The sequence below is a fragment of the Salvelinus namaycush genome, chromosome 9 (genome assembly GCF_016432855.1).
Source record: "Salvelinus namaycush isolate Seneca chromosome 9, SaNama_1.0, whole genome shotgun sequence".
Classification (NCBI taxonomy): Eukaryota; Metazoa; Chordata; class Actinopteri; order Salmoniformes; family Salmonidae; genus Salvelinus; species Salvelinus namaycush.
In genome coordinates, this window is record NC_052315.1 from 28,348,349 (window position 1) to 28,360,653 (window position 12,305).

At 39.2% G+C, this 12,305-nt stretch overlaps 1 long non-coding RNA gene across 1 annotated transcript in view; it reads right to left on the reverse strand.

Moving 5' to 3' along the window:
- Positions 1-768: 768 nt before the first annotated feature.
- Positions 769-12,305, reverse strand: part of LOC120053931 — a 28,718-nt gene continuing 17,181 nt past the window's right edge. The window contains exons 3-4 of the long non-coding RNA XR_005477557.1: positions 1,585-1,677; positions 769-1,377 (exon numbers count right to left, since the gene is read on the reverse strand). This is a non-coding gene — a long non-coding RNA (uncharacterized LOC120053931). The remainder of the gene's footprint in view (positions 1,378-1,584; positions 1,678-12,305) is intronic.

A 12,305-nucleotide genomic window follows, 5' to 3' on the forward strand; every position in this document is an offset into this window, starting at 1 on the left:
GCAAAAATGAGACATTTCAATAAAGCCACTTGCAAAAGCATTAATGAGTCTTTCCACGGAGGAGAGGCTCAGATGCGTGGCAGGGAGAATTCTAAAGAGAGGTCATGCTACAAATTTATGAGTATGATCAGAATCAATAGGACATTTGGAGATAGAATATCACTAGTCCTCCAGGACTCAGTGCCAGATAGAGGTGATTCATCATTACTCTTAAGCTCAGAGCATTGGGGTAGACGCCAAAATCCCCCAGCTTAATCGCAGACAAAGTATTAGGTTAAAAATGGTACACAGGATTTTTTTGCATTTTCACATTGTAATTTCAGAAAATGTACATAATATATCTGCCACTAATAGTGGAATGATAGTGTTTCACAGTATTACTTAACCGCCAGTGCTGTGATTGGCTGTGATATTCACCTATTGATTTCTCCCGCCGGAGCGGCATCGTTGTCAAACTGGGAAAGCTGTTTTGACTTTGTGGATGTGTATGGAAAACGCTCTGTCATTACCTGGTTGCCAAAATTCTACACTGTTCGCTCAATTTCAGTTTATGTGAAAAAACAAGCGCTGAATAGCATAGGGAATCATTGTACCATCTAAATCGATGTAAAATATATTTTCAATAACAAAAAATATCATTTTTACATCTGTTTGAAGTTGGTGGACCAAAACCGAAAGTTACTTTAGTTTTAGGGAAATATCACAGCCAATCAAAACACTGGCGGGTAAGTAATACTGTGAAACACAATCCTTATACTTTTAGCGCCAGACATATTATGGAAATATTTTGAAATTACAATGTAAAAATTAAACAAAAAAATTCTGTATAGCACCTTTAAGTTCAGGAAAGCAAATCATTATGTTTATAAATATGTCAATTCTTCTGTGGAATATATCTAGAGTAAAATAAAGATCCATGTACAATATTCTGTATTACTGGTTGACAAAATACAGTGCGTCCTATTATGATCCTTTTCATAGTAATATTATTACAATCATACCACAACAATGAAAGCTACTGTACAGGATTGTACTGTGAGATCTACATGAAAGAATGCCATGGAACACATCTAAAAAACTACTGAAGTCTATAACAATTCTTGTTGGTAGCCTTGACAATGCTGATCCTACGAGGCACTAATGCCCTGAATTACAGCAGATGAATGGGCCACTCTGTTGGTCATGACAGTATTTTCACTACCCATCTAGTCCTTCCCTTTTCATCTTATTCCCTTTGGTGAATCCCTGGTCCAAATGTTGTCCCCTTTCTTCTGGTCTCAATTTCTGTTCATCAAAAGCAAGGTGAATGTATGTCCAAATCCCATGGCCTCAACCACAACAGACTGTGTCATTAGAGCTCAAGATGGGTGGGTTTGGCTGTAAAGACACACAAACACAGATGTCTGTGGGTGAACACACACACACACACACACACACACACACACACACACACACACACACACACACACACACACACACACACACACACACACACACACACACACACACACACACACACACACACACACACACACACACAATCTCACAAACACACACACACTGCTGAAGTATTTGATGTTTTACTTGTTTGAAGCCAAAGTCTTGTTATCAGTGCTATATTCCAAGCTCCATTTCCCAGGTTTTTGATAGGAGTCCAGGTCTTTCATGCAAGAGCCACTGTTGATACAGAAGCCAACAGTGTTATGAGCAATGACATTGTGACTGATGGTTAACTTTTCAAAATGCCTGCCTTATGTTCAGACATGACAGGTACAACCAACTACCAAGTGACAGACAAGCCAAAAATACACACACTAAAATGAAAATAAATACTTTGACATGTGATGGACATTTTTGGGAGGGTAAATCTTACTGTGAACATTGCAGGCAGATTAATATAATACTTTCTGCCATTGTGGTAAGTTTAAACAATCATTATAATTCAACATTACTGAAGAATGTTATGAAATCAGACATTCATATCCTCCTAAACTAAGTGGAGAACATGAACTCGTGGGTTGAATGTCTCGTGGGACAGTGTCACTTGATACATGTGTCAAATCAAAGCATGCTTGCCAATGCTCATTTGGGTGAATTTTTTTTTTTTTTTTTTTTTTTTTTTTTTTTTTGGGGGGGTGGATCAGCTTAATATTGCGGAAAGAATGTTGCTTCCAATGTAATTGTCTGCATCATTTCCAATCCCCCATATTTTTTTGGGTAAATATATATATCCATACACGCATGCATACATATATACATATATACATACACATACCTATATAGACATACATACTTTTTTAAAGAATATACCTTTATTATTATTCCCCGCAACCCTACCACCGCTCCCCCAATTGGAGTAAACTAATAAACACTTCTGCTTTTACCTTCAATTTATACATCTTATACCTATTTTACAGACACAGACTACTTTATAATAGTTCTCTCTTGTTTGTTCTTAGTCCTTCCTCTATTTCTGTTGTCCATCCAATTTTATTTCCACTTGTAACTGTGCTATTTCACAAAAGCTCCGCACCTATACACATTTCACAGATCCCGTATGCCCTACATTGTTTATCTTGTTATTAGTCCCACCCTTCAGTTCTACTCAACCCTTCCCATCTATCTTCCAACATCATCCATTTCGGATTTTTATTTGCCATATATTTTTCAACTGTGCTGTGATGCTTCACAAAAGATTTGAACCTTCCTATTCTCATAGCTTCTACAGATTGTAAATTAAAAATAAACATTTTTGCTAAAATAATTATTATATTATTGATTGATTGACTATGGCTTTTCAAATCCCCCAGTATTGCTATCTGTAGCGTTAGTTCTAGGCAAATGTTGCAATTCTTCAGCCATTCCTGGACCTGTGACCAAAAACGAGCTACATATGGACAATACCAAAATAAATGGTCTAATGACTCTGCCTCCTCACAGCAGAATCTACAGAGCTGGGAAGATTGTATACCCCATATATATAACATTCTATTAGTTGCAAGAATTTTGTACAATAATTTAAATTGAAAAATTCGAAGTTTTGAATCCGGCGTTGTTTTGCGTATCAATTCATAAACCATGTGCCATGGAATGGGTACATCGAACATCTCTTCCCAACTATTTTGCAATTTATATGGCACAGCTGTCAGTTTTTTGGTCCTTAAATGAAATTGGTATATGTTTTTATTTATCACACTTTTCTTTAACCATTTATGTTCTTTAATACAGGGCCGACATACAAGTTCCTTACTTTTTTCCCCTTCTACTTGCCTCTTCCATTTTTGTGGTAATGCTGCAATTAATTGGTTGTAATTTTGGGTAGAGCAGACATTTCCATATGTCTGTGTGAGCTGCATGTGTGACATAACTCCACCAGTCCTATTTATGATATCATTCACAAAAATTATACCTTTTTTAAACATTTCTTCGATAAATACAGTTTTTTTATCAATTACTATATTTGAATTTAACCACAATATTTGTTGTACTATTTGTTCCGTCCTTTCAGGTGGATTAAACTGAAATTGCAACCAACTTTCTAAGGCTTGTTTAAAAAATAAGGATATTTTGGAGATTATTTCCTTTTCAAACAACCGAAAGTGAGCAGGTGTAATCTGAATAAAGGGAAAAAGGCCCTTCTTGAACATAGGATGAGACATTCGTACCAATTTACTAGAGAACCAGTTTGGATTTAAGTATAACTTTTGTATGACTGATGCCTTTAGTGAGAGGTCTAATGCTTTAATATTTAATAATTTCTGCCCTCCGAATTCATATTCGTTATATAAATAGGCCCTTTTAATTTTATCTGGCTTGCCGTTCCAAATAAAATGGAATATTTTTTGTTCATATAATTTAAAAAGCAGGTCACTAGGTGTAGGCAAAACCATAAGCAAATAGGTAAACTGTGATATGACTAAAGAGTTAATCAGGGTGATTTTTCCACAAATAGACAAGTATTTTCCTTTCCATGGTAGCAAGATCTTATCTATTTTTGCTAACTTTCTATAAAAATTTATTGGAGTGAGATCATTTCTTTCTTTTGGGATTTTTATACCGAGTATATCCACATCTCCGTCAGACCATTTAATTGGTAAACTACATGGCAATATAAAATGTGTATTTTTTAGTGATCCAATACGTAATATGGTACATTTATCATAATTTGGTTTTAATCCAGAGAGGATAGCAAAGGTATCTAGATCCTCTATGAGGCCGTGGAGAGACTCTAGTTGTGGTTTTAAAAGAAAACATGAATCATCAGCGTACAATGACACCTTAGTTTTTAAGCCACGGATTTCTAATCCATTAATATTAATGTTTGGGTGAATTCATTTGTTAAGGATTTCAACCCCCAGTGCTTGGGTCAATCCCGACATGTCTCTAAGTCATCATGAAAATTGGTAGAGCTATAACCCAGAAAAACATATAAAAACCAAAAAATAAGATACCAAGAACATAAGAGAAATTAGGGAACTATATTTACTTACTCAGCAGTGTTAGTCTATAGACGTCTTATGGTGGCTTTATGAAGTCATGCTGGCTCCCTGCCCCATAGACCCCACCACTAACACCCACTCCTCATGGTCCTGAATTCAACCAATTACAGGCAGTGTAAGCAGACATTACCAACAGTCATGATGCTGCCATTTCCTGTTTCAAATTAACCCAGCCAGCCTGGACCACTGGCAGCATGGGCCTGGGGAGGGGAGAAGAAGAGGAAGAGGAGGGGAGTGGAGGGGTGTGGTTGAACTCCCATAAAACAACTGACCTGAGCAGTAGGACTGGGAGTCATCGGTTTTAAAACTATGATATTAAGTTGTGTTGTAAAACAGTGTTGTACCGTTTATGAAGGAGAAACATATAGGCAAGGTTAATCTAAGCTACAGTAAGTAGTTACAAGGCTGAAAATCTTTCTCCATTGTTTATACCATAAAATAATTGGTGTTTAGGCCTATTTCACACTTGGAATCTGAACCATATGTGCTTGCAATAAGTCCCCAGGGAGTGTTCAGACAAAGAAGGGAAAAAAACAAGTTTCATGGATTGGATTTTCTCTTTGACTGTAATCACTTCTCTTGAGGCCCATTTGAGACCCTGGGCCAAAAGAGAAACCCAAAAAACTGTTAGCTACGATTAATAAGCAGTGATACAGCATGCCCAAATACTGATAGGATGGCAAGTATTTATTTTCTCTATCCAAGTTTTCCACCCCCTCTACTTGTCTCAAAACTTTGGGTTACAACTATAGGAATGAAATAAGAGAGGAAAAAGGCGGGAGAAAAGAAAACACAGGTCTCCTATGTCCCTTACACTGACTGCCTAAGGGATGTTTTTTCTTGTTAATAGCCACCCATCACCCCCTCAGTCTCTCCACCAAGATTTACAAGATAAGTGAAGGGCAAATTACCAATAAAGAATTTCATTTTTCCACATAGTCAGGTGGTATCAGTGAGTGAAAAGTGAGTCTCTTCCCAGCAAACCGGGAACATTCCCAGAACATTAGCGAAGATTCCCATTAAGTTCTAGTTAGGGTTTTATCTAACATTAGGATAATAAAAACTTGAAATGAAATATCCTTGGATATATCCAGCATATCCAACAAAAACTGTTCAGTCGTGCTGATGATTAAACCATTTTTGTATAAAACATCCGCCTGAGGTTGTAAGAACATTCCCAGAACACATTGTCTGTTCTTTAAAAGGTTCCCAGAATATTTCATTAGGTTGTGGGAACAGTCTGGTGGAACATTATAGGGTCATCTAAAAAGATATGTTCCCAAAACACAAAAATGGTCCAGTTTTGCAGATGATTACATAATGTTTATTTTAGGGTGCAAAAAACATTCACCTGATGTTGCAAGAACATTTCCTGAACACATGTTCTTTAAACGTTCCTCAAATGTCTTTATTTTGTGGGAACATTGTGGGGATATGACAAGAGATAGGTTCCCAAAACACTATAACTGTCCATTTGTTTTTTTGGGGGGGGGACTTGAGTGAGTCCACAGAACAGTGGTTTCCTCAACTCTGATAGTTGTTCCTGTGGTGCTACAGTCGGAGCCTTTGGCCACTGATCAGGGGGTAAGTGAAGGAATGGAGGGCCATGATTCCACCTGTGCGTAGCAGAAAACTCAGCCAGACGCTTTCCTCTGGTGATGTCATCTGCTATGTTGTTCTGTGTGTCAACATACCTCCAATCCTGTGGTGATGTGTGGTCCAGGAGTTCCGTCACACAGACTTTGTATGGGAAGGATTCTGAGAGAAACCAAGTCAACACTGTAGTGGAGTCTGACCACAGAACTGTCCTGTCCACAGGTAAGGTACTCGGTCTGTACCAGCTTGACCAGCTGGGCACCTGTAAGGGCTGCACACAGTTCAAGGCGGATAATTGAGAAAGGATGTTTAGGAGCTACTCTTGAGTGAGCCATGACAAAGAAGACGTGGACTTGTGCCTGCTGGGTTTCCATCCTGAGGCATGTCACTGACCCATAAGCCTGCTCTCTGGAAAGTGACTCTGTGAGATGTTCACTGGGGCTATAGCATCTGGGAATCTGGATCTTGTCCAAGTCAGGGAGCTCACCTTCCCACTCAGTCCAGGCCTGCCAAGACTTTGTACACATTTGTCAGGGTAAGGCTCTTGTACTCAACTGGTCGTTGCTTGTAGCCCAATGCATCCGATGGACAGTGCCAACTCAGGCCGAGGGTACCCTCTCTTGGTTCTGTTCGGTGACTCAGAGTTTAGCCCTTTCAGATCGTGCTTCAGGAGGAAGGTGGTCAACTACAGATGTCTGGTTGCTGGCCAACTGCTGTATTTCGGAGCCCCCTGAAGCTATCAGTTCTCGCATTCTGACCAGCAGTTGTTTGGCCTCCTCCTGGATGGCGGGAAGGCTCTATAGACAGTTATCCACATAGAAGGAGTGCAGCACTGAGTTATGGATGTCTTTGCTGTTTTCTCGGTTGTCGTGCACATGTTTCTGAAATGCATATGTGGCACAACATATGCAAGCACTGGTTGATGCTTATTTATAAAACCCTCTTAGGCCTCACTCCCCCCTATCTGAGATACCTACTGCAGCCCTCATCCTCCACATACAACACCCGTTCTGCCAGTCACATTCTGTTAATGGTCCCCAAAGCAAACACATCCCTGGGTTGCTCCTCTTTTCAGTTCGCTGCAGCTATCAACTGGAACGAGCTGCAAAAAAAAACTCAAACTGGACCGTTTTCTCTCCATCTCTTCATTCAAAGACTCAATCATGGACACTCTTACTGACAGTAGTGGCTGCTTCGTGTGATGTATTGTTGTCTCTACCTTCTTGCCCTTTGTGCTGTTGTCTGTACCCAACAATGTTTGTACCATGTTTTTTGAAGCTACCATGTTGTTCTGCTGCCATGTTGTGTTGCTTGTCATGTCGTGTTGCTACCATGCTGTGTTTTCATGAGTTGCTGCTATGATAAGTTGTTGTCTTAGGTCTCTGTTTATGTAGTGTTGTGGTGTCTCTCTTGTCGTGATGTGTGTTTTGTCCTATATTTATTTTTAATTTTTAATCCCAGCCCCCATCCCCGCAGGAGGCCTTTTGCCTTCTGGTAGGCCGTCATTGTAAATAAGAATATGTTCTTAACTGACTTGACTAGTTAAATAAAGGTTAGAAAAACTACGACATGGACTGCAGTTTGTTGCAAAGGGTAAGACTTGCCACTCATATACAGTGCATTCGGAAAGCATTCATACCACTTTACTTTTTCCACATTTTGTTATGTTACAGCCTTATTCTAAAATGGATTAAATAAATGATAAACCAGACAGAGATAGGAAGCCACTCCTCAGTAAAAGGCACATGACAGCCCGCTTGGAGTTTGCCAAAAAGCACCTAAAGGACTCTCAGACCATGAGAAACAAGATTCTCTGGTCTGATGAAACCAAGATTGAACTCTTTGGCCTGAGTGCCAAGAGTCACGTCTGGAGGAAACCTGGCACCATCCCTACGGTGACGCATGGTGGTAGCAGCATCATGCTGTTGGGATGTTTTTCAGGGGCAGGGATTGAGAGAAAGATGAAAGGTGCAAAGTACAGAGAGATCCTTGATGAAAACCTGATCAAGAGCGCTCAGGACCTCAGACTGGGGCAAGGTTCACCTTCCAACAGGACAATGACCCTAAGCACACAGCCAAGACAATGCAAGAGTGGCTTTGAGACAAGTCTCTGAATGTCCTTGAGTGGCCCAGCCAGAGCCTGGACTTGAACACAATCGAACACCTCTGGAGAGACTTGAAAATAGCTGTGCAGTGACGTGCTCCATCCAACCTGACAGAGCTTGAGAGGATCTGCAGAGAAGAATGGGAGAAACTCCCCAAATACAGGTGTGCCAAGCTTGTAGTGTCATACCCAAGAAGACTCAAGGCTGTAATCGTTGCCAAAGGTGCTTCAACAAAGTACTGACTAAAGGGTCTGAATACTTATGTAAATGTGATATTTCAGTTTTTTTATGTATTCGCAAACATTTTTTAAAACCTGTTTTTGCTTTGTCATTATGAGGTATTGTGTAGAGATTGAACTTCAATCCATTTTAGAATTAGGCTGTAATGTAAAAAAATGTGGGGAAAAATCAAGAGGTCTGAATACTTTCTGAATACACTTTACATCTGGGGTGTCTTCCTTTCTGAGTTTGAGAGGTGGTGACGCTTCGAGGTTGGTGTGCTGGGTAACAACGCTGACATGGTGCAGGAGTTGCTTAGGAAGTGGTAGGGTAAACCTCTGGGTGCCGGGGTGGAGGAGGCTGGTATTGGTTGGAATAGACTTGAGGCACTGCTTCTTATCCCTTGCACAAATAGCCTACACAGCTGTGTCTGTCCCAAGCTCACTGACAGGGAAACTCTAAGGTCCAGAATATTTTATATAAAGTTGCAAGTTCGCCAGTGCAAGCTTCAGGCTGGACCCAGTTAATACAGTGTTTCAAATTCGTTGCAGACAGGCCATGCCAAGCCAATGTGATTTATAGGATATTTATTTTTATCAGGATATTCTCTACCTGCAGGCTGCAGTTTTTATTTGCTGTCTTTATGTAGGCTATTTTTACTTAGTTGCCAATGGCAATAGAACTTACTTTTTAGGTTTGTATCATTTTCATTTAGATTTGGATAGAATTTGAGAAATGAAGACGTTATTAAAAATCGAATGAAACTATTGCACAAAAATGTGCATATGAAAACCATAACTGGCACGCAGATCGGTAGAAATGGTAAGATAAATTGACATTCTACATGAGAAAGTTTGCCGACTCCTCGTGCAGCCTATTCCCGGCAACTTCACAAGAGTAAAGGCAGAATCTGCGAAGGCCAGCAGGAGCGGGAGGAGAATGGTTGGGTCAGGTTAAGTTTTCTTCTGTTTATCTAGATCTCTGGCTCCCTCTTGTCATTTGTGTCTTATTTCATCAAACAGTAAGCTTAAAGCATTAGACAAGGTCAATTCATATAGTTGATTTCATTAAAACACATAGGGTGTGTCTATATATGGAAAAATACATGTTTAAAAATGGTCAAAAGAACAGACGACTTACGGTCAACCCCCAATTTTCTTTTTATCGGGGATAGTCCTAGAACGGAGCAATAGACAACACCCACATCACCATAAAAGCACCATCCCAAAATGAGTCCAACTATGTGAACAGAAAAGACTTCCACTCTTAATGTGCAGGTGATGTGCAAAAAACAGTGCTGAATGTGGTGGCCAGGTGGCCAGGTGGCCAGGTGGCCAGGTGGCCAGGTGGAACGCATGACTCGTTCGTTCTGCAGAACAGCAATGTTGGCCTATATGCCTACAGGAGGGTGCTGTTGAGGATGGATGGCTTATTGGTGAGTGTTGCCTATTCAGTTGAAGTACAGTATATTTGCCATTGCTAAAGCAACTTCAATTGTCCTAATGGTCCTCTCTTTGTAGCTATGTTTTAATTTTTACTGGTCAAACCACAACTGAGCTAGCCAAATAAAACCTTTTGGTTGTACTCAATCTCTGACACTAGAACCTCTATTTCAGGCTCGAAAAAGTGTTTTATTCGTCGCTTACTTTTGGTTGCGCCATTGTATGGTATTTAATGGTACAGATTTGTATATTCCCCACGTGGTTTAAAGGAATGATTTTGACTATATACTGTATGGTTAATTAGGGGCGTTTTATAATGCAAATACCCAAGGTCGTACATGAGCACTGAAGCTGAGAACAATTTGTATTTATCAACGATTATCTCCTGCATATCACGCTCGTAGGATTGTTTGATAAATCACACTTTTTCTATGCATACGAACATTGTAAATTCTGTTCATAAGTTATATTTTTGTATATTGTTTATGCAATATTTATAAAAGAGGCCCCAGGTGTTCTGTCAATATTCTTGCAACATGAAAGGAAATTTTTGTGCACCCTGATACAAACATCTGAATGTCAGAAAACTGGACAGTTTTAGTGTTTTGGGAACCTATCTCTTGATATATTCCCACAATGTTCCCACAATCTAAAGAAACATTCTGGGATCATTGTGAGATCTAGAGAGATGATTCTAAACTTGAAGTTACTGGTATTTAAAGTATGCTCTAAGAAATATGCTAAAATAATTCTTAGTTCTTAGAAATTGAGAGAATGAGAGAGAGAGAGAGGGAGAGAGACAGGGAGAGATAGAGAGAGTAGGAGGAAAGGGTTGTGAGCATTCTTTACTCCACTGTTCTAAAAATGCACTTCCTCTTTGAAAATAGATATTTGATTTACTATTTGGCTGGATTTCAACACACTTTCACCCTCAATTTCCATCTGAAGGGGATTTAGTTGACACTCCCATTCAAAACTAAACCCAAAGCTGAAGAGATCCCTCAGGAACCTCTCATTCATTCATTCAGCATTCACATGAGTGCATTAGATGGGCTATCAGCCTACAGTAACGCTTCCTGTTTCTCCAAGACACCTTTTTCTCATCTTCTGTCTAATTCAGTTGTGTTAACAATTTTCATACTAGAGGAAGAGGCATCGTATTACTTCAACTTGAGATTGATGTTCAATTTACCAACATAAAAGCTTGTACCAAGTCACAGACGAGGAAATGTACTTTTACTCCGGTTTTCCGGACACAGATTAAGTGTTCTCCTGGACAAAAAAAAACACAAAAAAACTATGAAGAATCTGCATTGAAAATGCTTTTTAGTGCTAAACTTAATCTATGTCCAAGAAACCGGCCCTTTAAGTTTTAATTACATGTACTCGTTTTATTTCAAGCATTCAAGCAATTAGGTTTTACAGTAAGGTTCTTTCAGTTGAAAATGACGAGCCATAAACCATAACACATTACAGTATTAATCAGATAAGTGTTTCAAGACACAGTGAGAGAGAGAAGTGAGAAAAGGGTCAGTGAGAGTAATTGGAGTTAACAGACGCCTACATTTCCACTGCCTCATTGAAAGCAATACATCAGTACACATAGCTAAGTTAGGTAAGCATTTCACCACTCTCATTAAAGTACCAAAGAAAGTGGAAAAGTATACAGATTTTGAAGCTGTTCACAATTCTTTTTGGATGATAGGGTAAGAAAGTAGTTGGATGCTAAGCTATTTCAAGTTACTACAGTATTTCGAAGCCTTATTTGAAAACCATGAGGAAATCAAAACCATCACTATATTGACATTGAGCATGTTAAATTGTCAAGGTTAAAATATCTTTGAAATATTATTACTCTGAATGTACTGTCCATGTGACGCAAATACAAAAGTAGCATATACTTATTTTGAATTTATTTCACCTTAATTTAACCAGGTAGGCCAGCTGAGAACAAGTTCTCATTTACAACTGCAACCTGGCCAAGATAACGCAAAGCAGTGTGACACAAACAACACAGAGTTACACATGGAATAAATAAACTTACAGTCAATAACATAATAGAAAAAGTCTATATGTAGTGTGTGCAATAAATAGGCAATAAATAGGCAATAAATAGGCAATAAATAGGCCATAGTGGCAAAATAATTACAATTTAGCAATTATACACTGGAGTGATAGATGTGCAGAAGATGAATGTGCAGGTAGAGATACTGGGGTGCAAAGGAGCAAAAAATAAAAAACTATATGGGGATGAGGTAGTTGGGTGGGATATTTACAGATGGGCTATGTACAGGTGCAGTGATCTGTGAGCTGCTCTGACAGCTGATGATTAAAGTTAGTGAGGGAGATATGAGTCTACAGGGATTCGAAATGGTCGGTGATCTGTTTGTTAACTTGGCTTTCGAAGACCTTAGAAAGGCAGGGTAGGATAGATATAGGTCTGT